A 24,581-nucleotide genomic window follows, 5' to 3' on the forward strand; every position below is an offset into this window, starting at 1 on the left:
TTTGGCTAGCTGAAAAGTGAGTGTGCATAATTATCATGCCAGCTCACCCCTGGCACTGGTTTGGATGTCAGCAGTTTCCCTCTCTGAGGCTACAAGTCGTGAGTCACCGATTGTTTTAGGATTAGAACTCTTGTGCAAGGTTTGGAGAGGCTCCACTCCATGATTTGTGACTTCCTCGAAGTGTTTTTAGAAGGATGAAGGGAATTTTGTGTGTTCCTGTGCACAACCAGCACGGGGGATTAAGCATTCTGGGAGCTGTACAAAAACCATTTTCTGTGATAGTGGTGGTTTTTTTTTTTTTTTTTTTTTTTTTTTTTTTTTTTTTTTTTTTTTTTTTTTTTTTTTTTTTTTTTTTTCCTCCTGCTTATTCAGGAGTCTTACTGCTCCTGAACCCCAAAATATCTTCTGCAAAGTTTCCTCTGGTTTTTAATTAGCATTGTGTTACTTTTCATAATTTGAGAGGAGTAGCAAGGGCAAATCCTATCTGCTCCTTGCTAAATTTTATTCTGCCAAGTCTAATATATGGAGCATGCTAGAAGTGACATTTTTTAAAATTTTTGTGTTTTGATTTGGGAGCTAGTACTGCTTTTTTTTTTTTTTTTTTTTTTAATCTTTTTCAGCTGAGAAGACTTTATTTGGTTGTGTTGTTTTGAGTTTTTCTGTTCAGACAGGTAATAAATTGTCTATTGCTTATCCCTGGCAGACCATTTGAAATGGAGTCCTGCCTTAAAACCCACACCACTGCAATAAACAGTGCTAATGACTTTAGCAGGAATGATGAACAGGTAGAATCCAGCTCACTATTTCAAAGGTGAGCTCTACCTGTGGCTTTGGTTTTCACTGAGGCTTTGTTTTCATGCTTTTATTCAAGTTGGTAAGGCACAGCTGAAGGCTGAACCAGATGTGGTTATAGCAAGCTTCAACTTTAGGTAATTCTGAAGAGAATGCATGAAATTTTGGGGTGAATCCAGTGGGGCTGGGTGTATAACCCAGAGATCAGATCACATCAGGATGGAGCTTTCCCTTGAGAAGCAGCAGAACAGCAGAAAGATCAGATTGATTCATGCAGCCTTTAAACACAGGTCTGTTTGGGCAAGAAATGGGGACTTTGAGCTGCCTCCCTGTTCTCTCCATCCTGTGTGCACAACTTGGTGTTTAGCAGTGTTATTTGGGAATGTTATCAGGCCTTAAGTTTCATTTTCTGTTGTTGGCAGCACCATCTGTGGCACGCAAAGAGATGCTTAGCAAAGCCAAACCAGGTGGAATCACCTTCCTACTGGTCAGGTTTTGGGGTTTTGGAGTCTTGTCCACAGCCACTTTGGAAGCTGTGTCTTAGGTTCCTCCCCTTAGAATGAAAAGGAATTCTGTGAGCTGACAAGGTGGGGATCTGGGTCAAGGCTGTTTTAGAGGCCTTTCTCTAAAAGATTCTGTGATTCTGAGCCTCTAAATTGATGTTACTGGTTGATGGGAAAAGATGAAATAGTTGAGGCTGGTTTGCTCCTGATATCCCTCAGGTAAATGTGCAGTTTATAAGTCAGGGGCCAGAGTGACGCTTTTCACTGATTTAAACCAAGTGCAAGTTTTCATAGAAAATTTAAAATCAGAGGTTTAGTCCCTTTCCAGCTCTTCTGGAGCCTTCTCTGCTCCAGGTGAACACCCCCAGCTCTCCCAGCCTGGATCTGTAGGAGAGCGGTGCATCACTGGCCATTTCTCAGAATGGTTTTATAAAATTCGTCAGTTATTTTGTTGTCCTTAGGGGGTTTAAAACCTTTAATTTGGAAGCTCTTTGGTAACTACCTCAGGGTATAGATTAGTGAGCTGTCTTTGTAACCACTAGGAAGATTGGGGGTGTGTTTTTTTTTTTTCTCAAATATCCCAGAAAGGTGAACTCTGTGGGACAGAGGGACAAAAGGAGCCCTGGCCCAGAGACCAGCTGAGTTCCCCCTGGGGGGCTGCTCACTGTACCACAGCCAGGCCCTTTCCCAAATCCTCCCATCTGACATAAAAATAAATAATCCCTTCCCAGTCAGGCTTCCAGGAAGCTTGGGGCAGCAGGATCACAGGGCTGGGCTGAGTCCCAGCTTTTGGTAGAGGTGCAATTAACCCCAGATTCTCTCCGTGTGCTGCCTGGCTTTTGTATTTCCATGTCCGCCCATTCCCATTTCCATTTCTCATTCCCGTTTCCACGCTCCCCACATGGAGCTCTCTGGAGGAAACATGGTTGGGGTGATGCTGTTGTTCCTCCTTGCTTCCCTCACGTAACCAACTGGATTTGTTTTAAATGGGAGTCAAGGTGGTTAAACAGCTGCGTTTGCCCTTCTCTGTTTTCAGGAGCTTTTTTCCCCAGAACTTTGGAATTTCTTCTTCAACATGAACACAGCTCACAGACCTCAGATCTGCTGCAGGGACCGTGGAAGTTTGTTAAATGCATCACAACTTCACCACAAAGCAGCCAGGCCATTTCTGGTTTTCCTGGCTGAAGCGAGAGAAAAGAATTCTGCCGAATTTGAGCGGCAGTAGGGTTTTTATTTTCATTTTCTCTTTCTGAGGCGTGGATATTTGTTTGGGGAGGGGGGTGATCTGCGTAGTTTTTTGTGTTTAGTTTCTCTTGGTCACGGTGGAGGAAGTCGGCAGTCCATGGGAATCCCAGGCTGAGGGAGCAAAGGGTGGGAATTGTCTGGTTGCAGAGCTGCGTGAGGCTGGAGTCTGTCGTGCAGAAAAAAGACATGGAACGTCATAAACTCCAGCCTGGATTATTATTCCAGTCCACTAAGCTGTTGCTCTCAAGACTCAGCAGTAATGAACCCATAATGTGTGGTTTTGGTTTATTAAAAATGTATGTGACTTTTTGAACTTTTAAATAACACGCACACAACGCTAGACAAGTCTTTGCTGTGCTATCACAATCTGGCCTCGTTGAGCTATTTATTGTTTGTCTGGCTGTGAATATGCTCTTTATGTGTGTTTAGTTCTTTCATGTTCCTTTTAAAGGAGCTCACGAAGCACAGACAGCAGTGGTTTAAAAGAATGACTGTCTATCCCTGCAGTGCTTCCTTCCAGAGAAACTGAGAGTAATTATACATACAGCTCCTGTGGAATGAAAATTGGGCACTTGATATTTAATAAACAGAGATTTGCTTATCATATAAAAAGTAGGAGACTGCTCAGTGTTTTCATTTTTACTCCTAAGTTGCCTGAGATTTGGAATTAGGGTTTTTTTTAATGCAGTTTTTTTCTAGGCTGTGAAATGTCCTATTAAAATGTTCATTAATGTTTTTTTTCCAGAGACCCGTTGGATAAACATGAGCAAATGTTTAGTTTTGTCTGTTTTTACAAGTGACTTTGATCATCTCACCATTCCTGCAGTTTTCCACTGAGCTAACTTTGTATCAGTCAAATTTCTTTCTAATTACAGAATTCTTTTCAAGGAAACATCCAAGACAATCTTTTGTCTGTCGATTGTGTGGAGAATTGGAGGGAGAATAGGGCACTGATTAAAAAAAAAAAAAAAAAAAGAAAAAGAAAGCATTCTTGGGCCAGGTAGATTTATTATTTGTATTCATCATAAAAATCTAACCGAACTTTTTGAGTGGCCTGATGGTGTGGGGCAGGCAGAAGAGCCACTTGGCCACCTCCACTCTGGCAAAGCCACCAAGAATTAAAAGTGATGGGAAGCAGGCTGGGGCCAGTTCAGTGCTGAGAGCACATGCCTGGACAAGGTTGGGGTTCTTTTTTTTCCAGTTCTGTTCCCATTTTACACACCAGGATTTGTCAGCAGGACGGGGAGATCTGGTATGCTCTTAAATATGATGTCACCAAACTCAATGTGCATAAATATGTATTTCACTGCCAGGCTTTGGGGGGGAAACTGATGAATGGAAAATGAAAATCTCGTGGCTGGCTGAGGAGCTGGTTGTCCTTAGCCATTCCAAACGAGTAGAATTACTGCGTTTTCTCAGTAAATCATAATTGTTTGATCCTTGTTCTGTGCCTCTTGCTCTGTCATCTGACGAATGCCATGAATTAAATATAGTACATTCATTTAAACCACCCACAAATAGTCCTTCCTCCCTATCTCAGCCTAGCCAGCTTTAAAAATAAGTGCTGTGTGCTTTTATTTACCACATCCTGCTCCGCATGACACTTCCAAGGATGGAACCAAGGAGAGAGCACATAGCAGTGCTGTTCCATGATTGGAAATTAGATTACAGATTAGAAAGCCCAGAGGGACCTCTCTGACCAGATAAAAGAGTCCCCTGGAGGCCGTAAGACTGTTTTAATTGGGGCCAATCTAGAAAGAAACATCCAATCTTGGCACAAACACTTCCAGTGATGGATGAGCCAAAGGATGCTTGGTACGTTTTAGTGGGGATTGCTCTGGCTTGTGATTTTTTTTTTTTGGCCTTTGGGAAGGGCAAGAGGTCTCCCATTCCTTGCCTTTGATAGATTTATCTCTCCCTTTAAATCCTGCCTTGAAGGAAGCCTAGATTTAGCTGGCCAGTAGGTCTTGCTAGTGAAAAGTCCTCTATCAAGTGTTTGCTTCCCAGACTTAGGCAATCCCCGTGGGATTGAGTTGTTCCTTGGCCTTCTCTGCGTGGGCTGGGCAGAGCACAGTCCCTGAGCTTTTCATCTGCAGGCGTGGTTTCCAAAACTCTCCGTGTGTCCTGTCCAGGGCTCCCTGCTCTCCTTCTTTCAGTGGATAAACCCGGATTTCAGTCATATGGAGGTGTGCTTTATCTCTCTGCTTTTTCCTGCCGTGTTAATACCTGCTGTCCTGCATGTTCCTGATGGTTTTTGGGGGGGAAGACCAAATACAAAAAGAAGTTGGTAAGAAATGGGCTCATTTGCAGCAATTAAGGGGAGACTTGTGCCTGTGTTGTACCCTGGAAATGAAACCACAAAGAGAGCAGAATCTGTTTGGAGAACCTTCATCCTCTTCCTCCTCACAGCAGGCTCCTGGCACAGGCAGCATTCCTTAAACCTGGAGGCAGAAGCCGCCCCCTTTGCTCCCTCCTCCCCTGCAGTCTGCAGTGACACTGAGGATGTGGCTGGAATCCCTGGCCTGGCCCTGCAGGATCTTCCCACAGTTTCCCCAGGGATGGGCAATAATTAACATAATTGACTGGGAAAGAATCCTGTTTGCCTGGGGATAGGGAACTGTGGGATTAAAGCTAGACACATGGTGCACACGCTGCAATGGAGGCTGCAGGAGGATGGGAGGCTCTGGGTGTTCTGGGAACATTCCTGCTTGGAATAGGCGCCCTCAATGCGTTTCTGCACAGAAAATTTCTTGGACAGAAGGATACTGAGGTGGTTTTTACATTTATCAGACTCTCCTAGTCTTGACTCATTTCACCAGCATATAACAAATTCTTGTCATAAAGAATCATTTTTCTAAAAGCCACCATTTTTTTTTTTTTCTTCCTAATGAGCAGGTGATTCTCCGATTTACTTTGGGTGAAACTTGGGCTTTGAAGCTGTGGGCAAAATAGACTTTGGTGAGGCCAGGATTCTTGGATGAAAATTAGGAAATACTGCTTACACGGAGATCTTAATTCTTCATGATCTCTGCCACAGATTTGATCCACAGCCGAATTAAATCTCAGACCTTAAACTCTGCTTTAAAGATCCCTTTTTGACTTTCCAGCCAGCAGCTGGTTTCCGTGGTGTTGTAGGAGGTGTGTGCACATTGAGCTCTGCTGGGGACGCCAGGTGCTGTTCCAGAGGGATTTTCCAGTGCTCCCATTCCCAGGGTGGCCCTGGGAAGGGTGGGATGGGAGGAGAGCCCTCCCAGCCCGGGTCAGTGGGTGCCTGGTGTGCTCTGCACAGCCCATTTGTTGTGTAAGCAGCTCCACTGTTGTGGCGCCTACTGCAATTAAGTAATTAAGACTGCTCTGACAATATTTCCATAATAAACCATATTTTAAAAGGGTTTATTACTCAACTGTAAAATCTGCTGCAGGCCGGGACTCGGGACTAGGAAATTCTTTAAGTGTTTTCTGAACTTAAAAAGCTATTTTTTTAAAAAGCGTGGCTGCGTAGAAATCTTTCTTTGATCATATAGATGAAATCTTTTATCAAAAGAAGAGTTTGCAGTCCCATAAACAATGCCTGTTGAAGTGACTGGTGTTGACTGCATTGCTTAGGGTACTTTTAACCATGAAATAGCCATTATGGTCACTCTGTCATTTGATGTAATTTGAATACTGATGTATCTTATTGTCTGTGTGATGAAAAGTTAAAAAGCCTCACTTAGGGCTGGGGCTTTGGTGCTTGATGGATTTCAAACAGCAGAAGGGAGAATTCCTGACTCTTAATAACCTTCCTGTAAATCAGAACAAGTGTAGGAAGGGACAGTGTGTTAATGCCAAGCAAAACTGCAACTTCTCCACATGTTTAGGATACGTTTGTCCTGCTGTGCTCCATCTTCAGCCAGAGGCCAGAGTCAGAATAACATCTTTTAATGAGGGGGAGTGCATTATGTATGAACTAACAGAGCAGACCAGGACATGATTTTTGGAAAGAATTTTTTTTCCAGATTACTGGTTGGGTATTCCTTGTTTTGTTGTGTTGATTTTTTTTTTTTTTTAAGAGGTTGGGTGGGGGGTGCTGGGGTAGGTTTTTTCTGTTTTTTTGTTTCGGTTTGTTTTTTTGGTCTGGGTTTTTTCTGACTTCTGGTTAGTCAGGTGAGAAAATCCCTGCAGTGTCCCACAGAAGGGGCTGAGCTGTAATTAATTTTCCCTTCAGTAACTGGTTGTTCAGAGATTTCTATAGGACCAGAACCTGTCAGCAGAATGTTCTGAAACACAACAAGGTTTTCCTGGTGTTTTAATTCCTCCAGAAGAAGTTTCCTATTTTGGGTTGGCTGTTTTAAGTTGAAAAGCTCTGCTGTTACTTACTGTGAATGTGATAGCATTTAGCTGCTTATTCTGGATTATATTTAGACATACCAACTTGATCCAGGGAAGAGACCTAATACCCTGGAAGCCTGGACCACTCACTTAATGGGTTTCTGTTGCCTTTGTGACAAGCCCAAGTTCCAGAGAATGAAGGGATTTGTCGAAAATAAGTAGTTTCCAATCCTGGTGATTGAGAGTGGGGCTGCAAGGGTTTCTTCCTCTGGCAGTTTTTGTCAGAGAGCTTTGATTTATATTATACAACTATTCAAAACTAGAAATACTGTTTTTGTAGCTATCATGGTAGTATTTTTCATGTGGTTACGGTGGTATCAGTTTTGTTCTGCAGCATCTGGGGGATTTGGTTTTGGTTTGTTTTGTTTGGGTTTTTTTTTAAATCCAGAGTTCAAGAGTCACCTTAAATTCTGAGCTACTTTTCTGACCATGTCTGGAAAATTAAATATTATATTTTCCGTGCTAGTGAGAGAAGTTGAAAGAAGTGAAAAAAAATTGGAAGGCAAATGTGCTTCATTTCAAAGCCTGACCTGGGAGCTGGAGAAGCTGAAGTTTGGTGATCATGGAACGATTTGGGTTGGAAGGGACCTTAAAGCCCACCCCTGCCATGGGCAGGGACACCTCCCACTGTCCCAGGCTGCTCCAAGCCCCAAAGTCCAGCCTGGCCTTGGGCACTGCCAGGGATCCAGGGGCAGCCACAGCTGCTCTGGGCACCCTGTGCCAGGGCCTGCCCACCCTGCCAGGGAACAATTCCTGCCCAGTATCCCATCCAGCCCTGCCCTCTGGCACTGGGAAGCCATTCCCTGTGTTCTGGCACTCCTGGCCCTTGTCTAAAATCTCTCCCAATCTTTCTTGTCAGCCCCTTCAAGCCCTGGAAGGCCACAGCTGGGTCACCCCAAAGCTTCTCCTCTCCAGGTGAACAATCCCAGCTGTCCCAGCCTTTCCTCCCAGCAGAGCTGCTCCATCCCTCTGCTCATCCTGGAGCCTGCCCTGCCTCTCTCCAGCAGGTTGATGTGCTGCTGAAGTAACAAAATCATCACAGAATCACCAAGATTGGAAAAGCCCCCTGAGATCATCGAGGCCAGCCCTGAGACTCAGCACTGCCCAGTGCAGCAGTGTCACACATCCCGGTGTTCTGTGCCATCCCACAGGGAATGGGGAGGGGAGCCCTTCTGCTGTGTCCCAGCGCTGACATTCAGCTCTCCTACAGCAGATGGCAGTGCTGCTCCCAGTGCTGCTCCCAGCGCTGCTCCCAGTGCTGCTCCAGTGCTGCTCCCAGTGCTGCTCCCAGTGCTGCTCCAGTGCTGCTCCAGTGCTCCCAGCGCTGCTCCCAGTGCTGCTCCCAGTGCTGCTCCCAGCGCTGCTCCAGTGCTGCTCCCAGTGCTGCTCCCAGTGCTGCTCCCAGTGCTGCTCCCAGTGCTGCTCCCAGTGCTGCTCCAGTGCTGCTCCCAGTGCTGCTCCCAGTGCTGCTCCCAGTGCTGCTCCCAGTGCTGCTCCCAGTGCTGCTCCCAGTGCTGCTCCCAGTGCTGCTCCAGTGCTGCTCCCAGCGCTGCTCCCAGCGCTGCTCCCAGCGCTGCTCCCAGCGCTGCTCCCAGTGCTGCTCCCAGTGCTGCTCCAGTGCTCCCAGTGCTGCTCCCAGCGCTGCTCCCAGCGCTGCTCCCAGCGCTGCTCCCAGTGCTGCTCCCAGTGCTGCTCCAGTGCTGCTCCCAGTGCTGCTCCCAGTGCTGCTCCCAGTGCTGCTCCCAGTGCTGCTCCCAGTGCTGCTCCCAGTGCTGCTCCCAGTGCTGCTCCAGTGCTCCCAGTGCTGCTCCAGTGCTGCTCCCAGTGCTGCTCCCAGTGCTGCTCCCAGTGCTGCTCCCAGAGCTGCTCCCAGAGCTGCTCCCAGCGCTGCTCCAGTGCTGCTCCCAGTGCTGCTCCCAGAGCTGCTCCCAGAGCTGCTCCCAGCGCTGCTCCAGTGCTGCTCCCAGTGCTGCTCCCAGTGCTGCTCCCAGTGCTGCTCCCAGTGCTGCTCCCAGAGCTGCTCCCAGAGCTGCTCCCAGTGCTGCTCCCAGAGCTGCTCCAGTGCTGCTCCCAGTGCTGCTCCAGTGCTGCTCCCAGAGCTGCTCCCAGTGCTGCTCCAGTGCTCCCAGCGCTGCTCCCAGCGCTGCTCCCAGCGCTGCTCCAGTGCTGCTCCAGTGCTCCCAGCGCTGCTCCCAGTGCTGCTCCCAGCGCTGCTCCAGTGCTGCTCCCAGCGCTGCTCCAGTGCTGCTCCCAGTGCTGCTCCCAGTGCTGCTCCAGTGCTCCCAGTGCTGCTCCCAGCGCTGCTCCAGTGCTCCCAGTGCTGCTCCCAGTGCTGCTCCCAGCGCTGCTCCCAGTGCTGCTCCAGTGCTGCTCCCAGAGCTGCTCCCAGTGCTGCTCCCAGCGCTGCTCCCAGTGCTGCTCCAGTGCTCCCAGTGCTGCTCCCAGCGCTGCTCCCAGTGCTGCTCCAGTGCTCCCAGTGCTGCTCCCAGTGCTGCTCCCAGTGCTGCTCCCAGTGCTGCTCCCAGTGCTGCTCCCAGCGCTGCTCCCAGTGCTGCTCCAGTGCTCCCAGTGCTGCTCCCAGTGCTGCTCCCAGTGCTGCTCCCAGCGCTGCTCCCAGTGCTGCTCCAGTGCTCCCAGTGCTGCTCCCAGTGCTGCTCCCAGTGCTGCTCCCAGTGCTGCTCCCAGTGCTGCTCCCGTGCTGCTCCCAGCGCTGCTCCCAGCGCTGCTCCAGTGCTGCTCCCAGTGCTGCTCCCAGTGCTGCTCCCAGTGCTGCTCCCAGTGCTGCTCCCAGTGCTGCTCCCAGTGCTGCTCCCAGTGCTGCTCCCAGTGCTGCTCCCAGTGCTCCCAGTGCCTCCTGCACAGAGTGGCGTGCCACCAGCTCTCCATGCTGGCTCCTGTCCTGGCCTCAGCCCCTTGCCCAGGCCATCAGGGATGTGATTTGTCTGTGTGTCCATCAGGGATGGATCCCTGTGTTTCCTGTCCCAGAGTTTGCCCTGGGAGGAGCCAGAATTGCTGACAAGGGGTCGGGGAGTGTCTCTGATCCACCTTAGATACAGGGCTGTAGTTGGGGGAGCTGTGTTTGGATCTGTGCTTCTACTTCCTAATATCTAAGCTAACATCCTAACATCTAATCTCAACTTAATACCTGCTTTTAACTTCCCCTTCTTCACTGAAGGCCATTCCCCCTTGTCCTGTTGCTCCATACCCATGGGAAAAGTCCTTCTGCAGCTCTCTTGGAGCCCCTCTAGGCTGCTGATAGGACAGGAGAGACTTCACACGGGTCTCACAAATCGTTTAAAGTTTCAAAGATCAGTCAATCAGTGTCTTTTCACTGACCTCTCATAGGCCATCCCTTCCTTCACGTTCTGTGCTGATCCTGCTCTCTCAGATGACAATAAAAGCACACACAGTAGGTTACCGTCTGGCACTTTAGCCGAGAAATTGGTGCAGAATTTGAGATGGTTTGCAGAAACCATCAAAGATGGAACACATGTTAATTAACAACCCACTCCTGAAAACTTTTCTTTCCAGTTGTTGCCTCTTGAAGTGTTTTTCTGGGGCTGGCTGATCCTCTTTAGAGACGGGAATTCTCGCTCTAAAGTGCTGAGCCTTCTTAATTATCCCATCTCCCAGAGATCTTTTTCCTCCAGTTCCTTTTTAAGGTCAGAATTTGTTATTTCAGATTGCATCTGATGAGTGTTGTAAACAGAAATTGAAGCTCTCCTCCTCCTTGCTGCTCCAGCTTCCTGCATGGAAGGTGCAGATCGTGCAGGGCTGCCCACCCAGGCAGGCTTTGTGCCATTAGCAAGTTCCCGTTGCCATTTACTTTTCAGCAGTCAGATTGTTTGTACACACTTTTAAATTCCTTGCTAGGAACCCACTAAAAATACCCACTGGGCAACTCCTCGCCCGTTTCATAGCATCAGGGAGTCACAGAATGGTTTGGGTTGGAAGGGATCTTAAAAATCATCCCCCTCCATCCCCTTGCCATGGGGCACCTTCCACTAGACCTGGTTGCTCCAAGCCCTGTCTGAGCCAGCCTTGAAAATTCCTGCTTTTTTTTTTTTTTTTTTTTTTTTTTTTTTTTTTTTTTTGGTATTTTTAGTGTATTTTAGCATCTCTCATCTCCTGAATAATTTTTCAGCTCCAGTTTTGTGTCGTCTCAGCTTTTTTCTGAGAAGATGGAATGAGCTCTGAGCTTCCTTGGAGCTGCTGGTGGTGCTGAGCACTCACTTACAGAATAGAATAACTTTCCAAGGTACTTTTGCTAGAGAGGTCTGTTGTGGTTCTGCCGTTCAGAAGAGTAAATAAAACACACAGAGCATATTTGGGAGGAGAACAGCAGCTCCCTGGATGATTCTTTTCAGCAGTTGCAGTGGAAATCTTTAAAGAGACTTTTCAGACATTTAGCACCGGCCGAGGCAACTTTAATTCTTAAAACCGCGTAATCGAAAATAAAATCCCCTGCCAATTCAGTAAAAGGATTCATCCCATTGTTCCTCCGAAGTTTAGGGAGACAGAACATCTGGCATGGGAATGCACAGAAGTGGCAGTCTCAGTTGTGAGCCTTCCTTCTGGACTGCCTCTCTCTGAAAACCTCAGTTCCTTGTTTCCCTCGTTTAGTTCAGCTTTCTCTTGATTCGTCTTTCACTTGCTTTTTGAAAGCTGGTTTTCCCTAAACGTTTTTTTTTGTTTGTAAATCTGTTACCCCTGCTGTATTTTCTGTTGTCTTTTCCTCCTGTCTTACTGCCTTGTATTTAATGTTCTTTTTCCTCTGTACGTACTGCCTTGATTCTCATCTGCTCTTTTGCTTATTTCCCTGCTCCTTTATCCAGTCTCAGTTTCTTCCCTTTTCTCTCCTCCCTATCCCTTTGTATCCACTTCAGATTCTTCCGTTTGCAGTGCTGGAACACATCAGAAATTATGTTTTCCCCTCTCCTTTGCCCTTTCAGTTACTGAAATATGCACATAGGAATTCAAATGGGCTTCTAAAAATAGTAAAAGGATAAAACTGTTTGTTTCAGCTTTTCAGTGCTTTATTAGAACTTCTGGGAGGAAAGGCCCAGAAAGTCTAGAACTAATTCACTAAGTGGCATTTTATATCCTGGGTCTCTTTATTTCTGTGAGGAGGTTTATTGTGTTTTTCACAGTTCTGGTGGTTCGTATTAAACCTTGGTGTGGATTTAAAAAAGGAGTGGTTTGCCAGGGCCATTTTTAAAGAAGGTGAGAGTCACATAAATTATAAAATATCTGATGGATAAGAATTTCTTCCTGCAGGAAATGTCTGTCCAGTAGTGAAGTCCTGGCATTTTCCATTGTCCAATAGCTTCTTCTTCCCCAGCAAGAGGATTTGCTTTATAAGACTGCCTAGGTAATTCTCAGATGAAAGTAAATGGATTTTTTTTTTTTATCATCATCCTGTCCACAATATTATGGATGTTAAACTTTAAATTCCATCCAAATTTGGATCTGGAGATGTTTGTGACGTGATTGTAAAGATCCCCAGCCCTGTGATGCTCCAGTGTTATGTAGCTTTATCTCAGGACGAGGATTCCTGAAACTGCGTGTCCCAGATTCTCCTGAACTAATTATTACAGTGCAGAAACCTTCTAAAAATAAACTTTCTCATTAGATACTAGGTTTTATAACAACTTTTCTCTTTAGAAGTATTTTCCTCTGGAAAGAATAAACTTTATGGATTTATTTCCTTCCCCATAACCCCCTGAAGTACTAGTAAGCAGACAGGCACATTTACTGTCTGCTTTTAGAAAGTGTTTGGGGTGAATTAAAGGCTAAGGCAGGGAGCTGTTGGATGTGATGAGGCAAAAGATGATAATCAGAAGGCTTCTAGTGCCAGGTTAGTGGGGTTTTGTGTTTGCACAGGCACAGTTGTGGTGGACTGTGTTAGGCAAATACTTCTTTTCTCCGGTGATGAGGAGGGAAATGAGTGTCTTTGCTTTGTGTCACCTCTCTGAGCACCTCTCTACCTTATCCCCTGCTTTCTTCCCTTTAAACCTACTGCACCTCCCTCCTGCTTGTCTTACAGGTATTGACAAACCAAGCACAGGATGAGAACTTACCCTCTGAAATAATTTGTGTGCCTTTGGAAGCATTGGCTTGAAAGCCTCATTGGGAGTTTAAATTACACTGAAATAGATTCAGTGTTTCAGCTCGTGATGGGAAGATTTCTCCCAACAGTAGAAAATCACAGACTTCCTCCAAATATAATTTAGCTTCCCCCTCCCCCCAAATATTTGTGTGTGATTTGTCATGAATTTTCTAGCACCACTGGTGTGTCTCTGTGCCAGTGCCTTTCCTCCCTTTCTTGCTGGTAGCTTTGGCATCCTGATCCTTCTGCCTTTTAGTCAGGAGTGGTCCCATTCCACAGCAAGGGGTGATGTGAACAGCAGGATTTGGTATTTTGTGAGATTTCAGCTCACTCATCTGAGGGAGAGCACAGAACTTTATCAGATGGGGAAAAACATCTGCTTGCTGCAGCTCTGCTCTCCTGAGAGGCTTCAGGATTGTCATAGAATCAGAGAATGTTAAGTAGTTGGAAGGGATCTTAAAACTGATCCCATCCCACCCCCTGCCATGGCAGGGACACCTCCCACTGTCCCAGGCTGCTCCAAGCCCCAAAGTCCAGCCTGGCCTTGGGCACTGCCAGGGATCCAGGGGCAGCCACAGCTGCTCTGGGCACTCTGTGCCAGGGCCTGCCCACCCTGCCAGGGAACAATTCCTGCCCAATATCCCATCCAGCCCTGCCCTCTGGCACTGGGAAGCCATTCCCTGTGTCCTGTCCCTCCATCCCTTGGAAAGAGTCTTTCTCCCTGTTTTTTGTTGGCTCCTTCAGACCCTGGAAGGTCACAATGAGGCCACCCTGAAGCTTCTCCTCTCCAGGCTGAACAATCCAATTCTCCCAGCCTTTTATACTAAGACTGCTTTCAAACGCATTTTCTCTTTGGGATTTGTTCTGTGCTGCATTTTTTTTTATTCCTTCTTTGCTTTCTTACTGGTCTGTGCTTTCCTGTGGTGGAAGCAGGATAGATTGGGTAGCTGATAAGGTATTTCTTGTAAGGAATCATCTCCATAAGGGAATCATTCTTTGCAGATTTAATGAAAGAAAACCATACTGGATTATATTTTCCTTTGTACCATCGTGGCTTGCATCTCTTAGAGAAGTCAGGTGTCCAACTTACTTCAAGGTATTGCAAAATACCCATCAGCATGCACTGAGGTTCTGGTCAGGAGAGAGTGGAAATGAGCAGAGCTGGTAGAGAACCCATCTGAGGATGGTAAAATGCAGAGGCAACTTCAGGCCAAACCCCTGGAATGAAGAGAAGCAGCCTGGAAGCATTTAAGCTAAATTGTGTGACAGATAGAAACTCAGAGTCGTTAATAATATCAAGAAAGGGAGGCTGTTGATGATGAATGGAGAAAACAAAGCTTAATGCTGAGAATTAGCGGTAATAAAGATGTCCAGAAATTCCCTACAGATGTGTAAGGTCATTTAGTTCCCCTGCAACCATTTTTCTTAATGAAGCAAAGCAGCAGACAGATCCTTCAGTACTTAACACAGTCTTTCCTTACCAGTAGAAACCATATGGGGACCATAGCTGGACTGTCAGGGAGGAGGAGATGGCAGCAAAGCACTTCTTGGCTGTGTCTTCCACATCAGTTCTGCTGTTCTGGGAGGAGTGTCATTGATCATTCCCACACCAGCAGGACGAAGAACGTCATAATTCAGTTTCAACACGAGCAAACCTGTGCCTGGGAAGGTGACCATGGTGCAGAGGGAGGAAAGGACGTGGATCAGGAGCTCCTGTGCAGGTCCCTCCTCTTTGTGCATCCACCCTGGTGCTGCTGGGGACACCCTGGTGTGCCCTGCAGCTCCAGCAGTGCATGCAGTGATGCATGCAGCATTCCAAAGCTCCAGAGGTGCCCGTGGAGGGTGGATGGCCAGAGGCACGGAGTGACGTCTTGGCTCAGTGGCCTGGGATTCCTCAGCCTGGAAGAGACAGCTGCATTGTGTTAGGAGTGTAGGCTCTCTTCCAGCACAGCCACTGGAAAGCTCAGGAAGGCTGCTTGGAGTGACTCAGAAGATTTCAAAAAGTGGTGGTCCCAGTAGAGGTGATGCTGGAATTTACTAGTCTGGCCTGAATGGGGGAAAAAAAATCCCCTAAAGGTGACCCCAAGGGGGTTCTTTTCAAAGTTGAATGCAATTTCTTTGACTTCTTATGTGCACAGCTCTACCCTGTATTCCTTCCTTCTGCATCCTCCTGGTAATGAACCAGATGCACTTTAAGAAGAGAAGAAAATATGTTAATATCTTGTCTTAAGTGGAAATTTCCAGAGGCCAGCTGAATCCTTCCTCAATAATTAATGCCTGAAAGCATTTTCCTGCAGTTCTTATTTAAATGGAAATAGCTTTGGTGTCTGATATTGTGGGGCTGCATTGCACTGCCTGGTATTGCTTTATGGGGCTTGCCATAAGCTGGGAAGCAGGGAAGTGTTTCCAGGAGTCTGTCTTTACTGTGACCTTGTGGGAGAATCCCAGTTCTGTGTCCCAGACGATTGGGGTCTTCCACGAGGAGCTGCAGCCCAGAAACCACAAACATCAGGCAGATCTAATTCAATTTATTTATGTGTTTCTTCTGCCCGAGTCACAGCGCGGAGCAATAATCCAACCTCTTGCTTTGCTGCCTTGAAAAGCTTTTAATGCTATTTCAGCAACTGGTCTAATATTTAAAGAAAATAAATCCTCTTGGCTGTATTATTCAGCTCAATGCTGTGTACCGTAGGTGAATAAGTTATTTGCTAAACGTTTTATGATGGTGATTATGTAAGCAATGAGCTTTTACGTTTTGGCACCAGAGAGCACCAGAACTGTGTGTAGTACTTTGTGACTTGATGTAGGAAGGAAGCTTGATTTGCAAATTAATCCAGTTTCATCTTCCTGCTGTGCCATGTCATTACAGAGGACTTAGAAGAGCTTCCTTCCTACATCAAGTTACGGAGTAACTTCTGCGAATTAATTTGCAAATTAATTCCGGGGAAAATGTGACAATGAGCTTTATTTTTTATAGCCAAACTCTTCCGAGTCTCTTACCTCAAAGGTAAGGTCTTAAATCTATGTAGAGATCCCCAAATAAATTAGATTTTCTCGATCAGTTTCTGTCAACATCAGTGCCAGCCACAGGAACTAGTGGGCTCTGTGAGAATAACATGCTGAAAATGTGGTTTAGTATGGAAACTGGATTTGCACTCCTGCTAATCAGGGTCATACAATGGCCTACCATATGTGTAATCTACATCTCCCTCTAAATGCTTACAAAGCAGGAACTGGAATATACACGTGCCTTTTATTTTTTTATTTGGACTTCATTGACTAATTTCTCGGGGTTCTTTCTAAGTGAATCTAATATCCAGGCATGTCCAGAATCTCCTGGAAAGTTCTGGGGATCTTAATTCCTTCCTTGCTGGAAGGAGTCATTCTCTACTGGTGGCTCCACAGCCAAACAAAACTGGAAGAAATTCTCCAGCTGAAACGTGGGCATTTTGAACCACGCATGGCAGGCCTGCCTTCCTTTCCCCAGGCAGGTTGTGCTGTAACCACAGGAAGGGATTGGATGGTGAAAAACACTCAGTTATTGTCTTCTCCTTTAGTTTTACTTGCTTATAAATGTCACATCCTGTTCTTCCCAGGGTGGAAGCTTAGCAGAGGTTCATATTTTCAACTGTCATTAATTTTGGATCAAAACCACGGATGCAATAACCCACGGGGAGCTGCATTTCCTTGCTGTGCTGCGTGGGCGTTGCGCGACCAGATTTTGGGTGGAGGGTCAGCCTCTGCCCTCACAGCTCAGTCCTCCAAAAAACCAGGCTGAAAAGTTATTTTCTTCATTAATACAAATACAAGGACGTGTGAATCTAATGTCAGCATGTGCACTAAATCCACCTGAGAGTGAGCACGCTGGCTGAAGGGAGCAGTGTGCAGCTCCTTGGCTGTGCAAAAATAAAGTAAGGAACTGGGGATGGAGGATAGTGATTTGCCAGATTTAAAAACCGAATTGTCTGTTAGAAGTAACAAAAAATATCATTGCTTTGGATCAGAGTGGTTTGGGGTTTTTTGTTTTTTTTTTTTTTAAAGTATGGGTTGAGCATTGAAGTGTTAGCAAAGATGCCATGGAGCATCTCCCCTGGTTCCTCATCCCTCCTCTTTTCTGCCCTTCCTCCAGGAGTCAGGAGTGGGTGGCTCTGGGTGGCTCTCAGCCCTTGTGCCAGCTTTGCCCCCACTCTAGAAAAGGTGCAGTTCCATTTCTCTGTTGTTTCAAAGGTTGGCTTGAACTTGGGCGGTTGTTCAGGAGATTAATGGAAATGTTTCTTGTGAAAATGCAAGGTTTTAGTGAAATACTGAGTGAAATACTGAGGACAAGGAGCACTGGCCATAAACTTAAACACAGCAAGTTTCACCTCGACAGAAGGCAGAACCTCTTTCCATGAGGATGGCAGAGCACAGGAGCAGCTGCCCAGGGAGGGTGTTGAGTCTTTCCCTCTCTGGTTTCATTCCAAGCCCACCTGGAAATGCTCCTGTGTCACCCTGTCACCAGGTCTTGGCTGGAGGTTGGACTGGATGATCTCCAGAGGTCCCTTCAACCCCAACTCTCCTGTGATTCTATGAATTCCTAATAATCTCATCAAGAGCAGCTGATGGACAGTTACCCAAACTTAGTTCTCAAAACCATAAACTTCACAGACAACTTCCTTCTGCTGCCTTTTTCTCCCCCAGCATCTCTTTTCCACTCCACCATCTCCATTTCTAAATGTGCCTTTCCTTCATGTGCCCCAGGCTTCAGCTAGTGAAGCTTTGTGCCAGGTGAGCCAGGGCTGCTGTGATTTGAAGTTGAATAAAGTAGTTATTTAGAACTACCCTCTCACAGAGGTGAGGAATACAAGCAGGATTCTTCCAGCAGTGGGAAGAATATCATGACAATAACTGTGTTCAGTGAACCTTCGAAATGAAGGTTCTCTCCACGTTCTTAGATCAACTCGTTGGCCTTGCTGAAATGCATAATGGATGGAACAGGGGGGAAAACCTCAATCTTACAACTCTTAGCTTCATTTTTGCGTGCAGCTCAGCTTTTTTTTTGTTGCTTGGTTTCAAATTTGACGTCACTTTCTTGCCTGTCTTCTCAAGCCATCTCAGTGCAGACACAGGCATGGCTGTCTTTAACTGTTACGCTGCCTTTAAAAAAAAAAAAAAAAAAAAAAAAAAAAAAACCAAAAAACCAACAAACTTCTGAGCTGTTTGATAAGGAAGCTGGACTTAGAGCCGAAGCCTTTCTCATAACCTCTGCTCCCTCCCACGCACAGCAGCAGCAGGAACAGGCTGCATCTCAAAGCGGTCAGCGCGGTGGCAGAGGGCCAGTGGCATGGTCACTGTGGCCTGCAAGGCCTGTCCTTTGTCCCCACGCAGCTGGGGAGCTCAGCTCCTGGCTCTGGAGAGCAGTGGGAGAGGTCTCTGCCAGCCTGCTGGGACAGGAGAGGTGGTCGTGGTAATGTGCCAACCTCAGTAAGTCGCCTCCTGAGCAGGGCTGTGGCAGCTGGGACAATAAGGTGTCCCTGCAGATGTTATCTGAGCTGCCTGTTCTGCTGGCTGAATCTCTTGAGGTGCCAGAACTTGATACCTGAGCTGAAAATATCTTTTGTAGCCGTTTTACCACAGTTTCCTTTGTAGCTTTTAGAGCAGTGGTGGTCACTGGGCACTTAGAGATGCCCTGTCACCAGCAGTGTCTGAGTGTTGAGTGTGGATTTGCTGCAAGTAAAATCTTAAGCAAAGCAGTCCGAGGATATCACAAAACCTTGGTCAGTGAGGGGGTTTTTGAAGGCATAACTGTGATCACTGAAATAAAGTATGAGGAAAAAATGAAGAAAGTGGAGGATTTCAGGTTCTGGATCTCTGGAAGTTGCAGGATGCCTGGGCAGTGACAAAGTCACAAAGTTCAAGCTGGGCTCTAATACGAGTCACCTCAGAATGGAATTATTAGAATAAGAAGTAAAGGAAATTTTCACAGTGGAGGAAGTTAAAATAAAAAAAGAGTGATCTTCTGATGTAAGAAGCCCAGCATCCTCATATTTTGCTGTTTTAATAGTACTTTCCTTCCTTAATAGTACTGCCAAAGGGTTGGTGGTTTTTTTTTTCCCTTACTGCTTTGGTGGCTGGTCATGTCTGTTTAGCTGTAGATTTACAGTCACCTTGGCAGTACCTTAACAAGTGATTTCAAACATACTAGGCTGTGCACTAAAGCAGAAGATACTTCTGTCTGTTCCTTATGGTTTTTTGGTGCTGCTGGTTGTCAGGATGCAAAACCCCCTCTGCCCCTCGGGCAAGACTGGCTGGTGAAACAGAGTGAGGGTTTTCCCTCTCATCCCTGGAAGGCTTTCAAACCAGGACCTTGGTTTCTTTGCCCAAGTTTGCCCCCATGCCCTTGGGGCCATGCAGGAGCTGGATCCAGGCGTCCCAGCTGAGCTCTGACATCGTGTGCTGACTTCACGGGGACATGAGTCTCCACGAGCTTTTAGCAGCGCCGGATTAGCAATAGTGAAAATTGCCAAAGCAAGGGTTGTTTTAAATACATCTCACATCGCAGCATCTGTTTGATTTCCCTGCAGTCCTGACGTGGTTTCTCCCTGCCCCCAGCAGCCTGAGTCCTGCACTGACCCGTTGTGGCTCTTGCCCATCTCTGCCTGCCTTGGCACGGGGTGCCCACAGCAGCTGTCCCTGGATCCCTAGAAGAGTCCAAGGCCAGGCTGGACAGAGCTTGGAGCCATCAGGGATAGTGGAAGGTGGGATGAGAAGAGATGATTGATGAGGTCCATTCCAACCCAACCCAGTCTGTGATTCCATGATATTGCAATCTCCTCCTGCACTTCCTGGCAGAAGAGTAAAAAGTCCAGGATTAAACCTGGCTGGCCCCAGTCGGTTCCTGGCCGCCGGAGCAGCTGGGTTTATTTTTGCCTCCCTGGCTCTGTGCTGGGAGGCTGGGCTCCCTCCTGCATGCCTGCATGGCGTGGTGCCCGTGCTCCCAGCCTGCCAGCTCCAGCCTTGGCTCTCCTCTGGCCTGCTGGCCCTAATGGGATCTCTGGGTCCTCTCCTTCCCACAGCACGAGCGAGGCAGCGAGGTGACATTAAAGCCCTGGAACGGCAGATAAAAGGGCCTGGCTGTATTTATTGAGTGTTACAGATAAGTAATCCACTCTGCTGTCAGTGTCTGCAGAAACAGCAAATAAAGTATACATGCCCCTTGCTTTGATGTGATGAAATCTCCAGAGGACACTCACTTCAGTGGCGCTCGCAGTGCAGCTGCGGCTGAATCTTGCAGTGGAAAATACAAGATTTTCATGTCTTCATGCGTTGCTTTAAAAATATCACTATGGCTTTATGCTGGGCAATTCTGTGTTCTGAAAGCTAGGGTTGTTTTGGTGGGGTTTTTTTTGTTGGTTTTTTTTTTTTTTTTTTTCCTTCCCAAAATGTTATTAAAATCATCTTAACCATTTTTGTTGGAAGGAGAAAAATTAATAGTTATTTTGTGGTTTCGTACCCAGCATTAAAACAACAGTCTGGTTTTCATTTAAACCAATAAAAGTATGGAAATTCAAAATGAAGGCTCTCTCCACGTTCTTAGATCAACTTGTTGGCCTTGCTGAAATGCATAATGGATGGAGCAGGGAGGAAAGCCTCAATCTTACAACTCTTAGCTTTGTTTTTGCCTGTAGCTCAGCTTTTTTTTTGTTGCTGGATTTCAAATTTGACGTCACTTTCTTGCCTGTCTTCTCAAACTATAAAAACTTCCTCGATTTGGTAAATGTGCAGCTGCTTAGAACCCAGTGAACCACAGATATTTTTGGGTGTTTTTTTTTTAAGAACCAAAGCAATAGTGAAGGAAATTAGTTAGCAAACACACATCAGTAATTGAATTTGTGCACTTTCAAATTTTGGGGTATAAAGCTGACTGTTGGGGATGAGGGATTTTAGTCAGCTTTGGTTTATGGTGTGGTCAGAAAGAGACCAGAGGCACAGCTGGGGCACAGAAAACCCCAGCCAGCCCCAGGAGAGCAGCCCTGGGATGGGCCCCTGAGTGGTGGGGGATCCCCATCCCTGGGGATGCCGTGACATGACCCCAGTGACTTGGGGCAGCTGTCCTGAGCCTGGCCAGGGGTCCAGGGCTCTCCTGCTTCCAGCCTGCAGATTCCCTCCCGGCTCTGGTTCAGCCAGGGCAGGGCTAAATCTGGAGGAGCCTTTTTTCACAGAAAGGGATGCCGAGGCCTTGGCAGGGGCTGCCCAGGGAGCTTTGGAGTGCCCATGGCTGGAGGTGTCCAAGGCAGGGCTGGAGGTGGCACTCAGTGCTCTGGGCTGGGGACAAGGTGGCCATGGGGCACAGCTGGGACTCCGTGGGCTGGGAGAGGTCTTCCAGCCTCAGGGCTCCTGGGATTGTGTGAGCTCCTCAGTGTGTGTGGGGCTCACATCTCACCGGGTGAGCAGCCTGTCACTGTCCCCAAAACATCTGCAGGAGCTGGGCACTGCAACAGGCTCAGCCTGGCTGTGACTCCATCTCCTCAAGGCTTGGGAAAGTCATTTCTTCCCAAAGCTGTTCCTTCCCTGGCCACCGTGAAGGAGCTTCCCTGGCTGCTTAGAGCCCTTTGATCTGGGAACTCACAGCCTGGAGCTGCCTGCCTTCCCTCTTTCCCCATCTCCTTCCTGCTCAGCTGGGCTCGTGTCCTTCCCTCCTGATCAGCATATCCTGATGGCAATGGACGTGGCGTTGGTTTGTTCATTCAGCCAACATCCAATCCAACCTGTTTCAATGCCATGGCAGAAACAAGTTGGAGTAGTAACAAACCTGCTGAAACCCTTTTTGCAGCTTTCCAGGGCGTAAAATCACTATTGCAATTTTCTTCATATTGGTGAGTAAATCTCTTTCCTCTGTGTTTTTTCTTAATGACTCTTTTAGCACTAGGTGCTATCACAGTGAGCTCTCTAATGCTGCAAGGACCCACTGTTGTGCTTTGAAAACAAACCAAGGGAGAGGCTCTAAGTCAGAAATACAATTTAATGAGAAGAAAAGGAAAAAAATAAAATAAAATAAAATAAAATAAAATAAAATAAAATAAAATAAAATAAATGCAACAATACAAAAAGAAAAAAACACTGACAGAGTCAGAATACAACCTGATCAGGGCGATGGAAGCAGTCCAGATGAGGTGGTCTTCCTATAGCAGTGATCCTGTAGAAAGGTCTGGTAGCTACAGTCCTCTGGAAATCCAGTGGGTGAGGGCTGCTTCTACTGTCCCAAATCCCAGCTTATATCCAGGTGAGAATGCTTGGCTCTTCCCCATGGGCAGAGCATCTTCCAATGGGATGATGAGTCATCCAGGAGATCCTTGATGGCCCATTAAAGAGAGATAACTCCTGGGGGAGTTATCTCTGAGTCATGCAAAAGGCATTGATGGGCCATGAATTGAAGATGGTGATAGAATACATTCTAAACTACAACCCAGGACACCCACGTTTAAGGCGTGACGGAATGCCTTGTTAAGCCCTATCTCCACTAATTCCACAAAAATCTCCTGCAGTTCCCCCATCATTCCCCGGCCAGGCACCATGTGTAGGTGTCTGTTGACACCTGACAAAATCTCAGCTCACCCTTGGTCAGCTCTCTGCTGTCCAGCATCCGCCCCAATGACCCCTAACACCTTCTGAAGCTTCATAGCTGGTGGAGACAGCTCCTTAACTCTCAAACAGGATACTTCAGAGCCAACAGGCCACCTCAGGCTTTGGCAGCACTGAGTGTTGTGAAGGTTGTACCTGCTTAAGGGTTTCCCTGTAATAAACCTGAAGCAAATTCCCACCCTGAGGAGCAGGGAAGCTCAGCTCCATTGGGGGGAATTTGCTTCACAGGCTGGAGGTCTTCTTTTATTTTCCTTTCCCCAAGGGAAAAGGAGTAGCCGGAGTGACCTGGACCTGGTAGTGTTTTAGATGGGATAGTACAACTTGGTGTTTGTTTGCTTGTTTGTAGGGATTTTCTGTTCTTTTGAAGCACAGCAAGGATGGGCAATGCGTGGTGATCGTTTGTGGTGGCTGTAAGAAGGGGCCTGGTGGGGATGGACATCTGGGAGCCCAACTGGGCACAGCTCCTTCCTGAGAGGGGACAGAGGGGTGGGTTCTGTGCGGGATCTGTCCCCTCTGCTGCGTTTCATGTGTTCAGCAGCAGCTCCTGTGGTCTGCCAGGAGGAACTGGGACAAGCCCCAGGGAAACTGCTCACGCCGCTGTTCCTGCTTGGAAAAGAGCCCCGGGATGGTTCCCGGATGCTGGCACCACGTTAAGCTCATGACTTTAGCAGGAACTTGGCCCAGGGAACATTTCCAGCAGGGAGGGATGTGCGAGGTCCTCTCCTGCTGGCATCCTTTCCTCCAGGGCAGCCCTCCAGCCTGCCCCACAGCCCTGCTTCATCCCCTGCCTTCCCCTCCAGGCTACACCAGAAATCCCCCTGACCTGAGGGCTGCAATCACTGCAGGGAAGATGTGGGAGAGGGGAAGAAGAGGATGTAGGAGGATGGAGGTGACAGCCTGCAGGAGTCTCGTGGAGCTGGGACAGTCCTGCCAGTGCCTGGGTCAGCCTTTGAACGGCACAGAAAACTGGGACGGAAGCCAGAGCCCTGCCTGGGGCATGGCAGGCTGCTCTGGGCCTTTGGCATGGAGCCCCAGGCACCCAGGAGCCCTGCATCCCAGGGGAGGAAGGAAGCAGAGTGACCTTGGAGGAGATCCGTCTTGGAAAGATCTGTGTGCTGGGGTAAGAGGCAGCTGGACCCCTTGGCTCCTTCTTGGAGGGAGAGCAGGAGAGTGAAAGGGAGCTTCTTCAAAGCCCTTCGTGCTCAGCCAGTCCTGCTTCCTCCATCTGGCAGCTCCACCACCACCTACTGCCAGACGCCGTATTTCTCCTCCTTTCCTCTCCCCAGGTTTTGTGGCTTGGTCAGTGTTTCTTGCCCTTTCTCCTCCTTTCCTCTCCCCAGGTTTTGTGGCTTGGTCAGTGTTTCTTGCCCTTTCTCCTTTCCTCTCCCTGGGTTTTGTGGCTTGGTCAGTGTTTCTTTCTGCTCTCCCCGTTTCTCTGTTCCCCAGCGTATCTGGGGAAAATATGAAAAAAACTACACCCCAAACTCTTTCAGGCTTTTTTCTTTTTTCTTGGGGTTATTTCAAGGTTAGTTTCTGATGGGATTTGAGGTGGAATTCCGACTTCTGATCCTCTGGTGTGCTGGGCATTAGGTGAGGCTGGTGGGGAAGACCCAGCAGGAGCCTTAGCTGGTGGGACACAATCCCGTGCCATGAGTTTGGGATGGCTCTGCTGCAGCAGGGAAGTGGGGCCAGGTCAGCCTGACCTGCTGTGGGATGAGCTGTTCCTTTTTCTTCACACAACATCAGCTGAGCTTTGTCTGTGCCTGTGCTGTTCCAGCTCACAGAAGCCTTGGGCGGATTCAGTCACAGGAGGAGAGATGTGGAATGGAGCTCCACGGTTAGCCAAGCTGGTGGATTTCTCTGTGGCATGAAATTAAATAGTATTTGAATGCACACGGCGGGGCTAATGCTGCTTTGTGCAGCTTTTTATGAAGATGATG

General features: G+C 47.5%; 1 protein-coding gene across 1 annotated transcript in view; it reads left to right on the forward strand.

Annotated features, from left to right (window-relative positions):
- Positions 1-24,581, forward strand: part of RNLS (renalase, FAD dependent amine oxidase) — a 56,665-nt gene that overhangs the window by 20,009 nt on the left and 12,075 nt on the right. The gene's annotated exons all lie outside the window — the stretch shown is intronic.

Source organism: Sylvia atricapilla, chromosome 8 (assembly GCF_009819655.1).
Source record: "Sylvia atricapilla isolate bSylAtr1 chromosome 8, bSylAtr1.pri, whole genome shotgun sequence".
NCBI lineage: Eukaryota > Metazoa > Chordata > Aves > Passeriformes > Sylviidae > Sylvia > Sylvia atricapilla.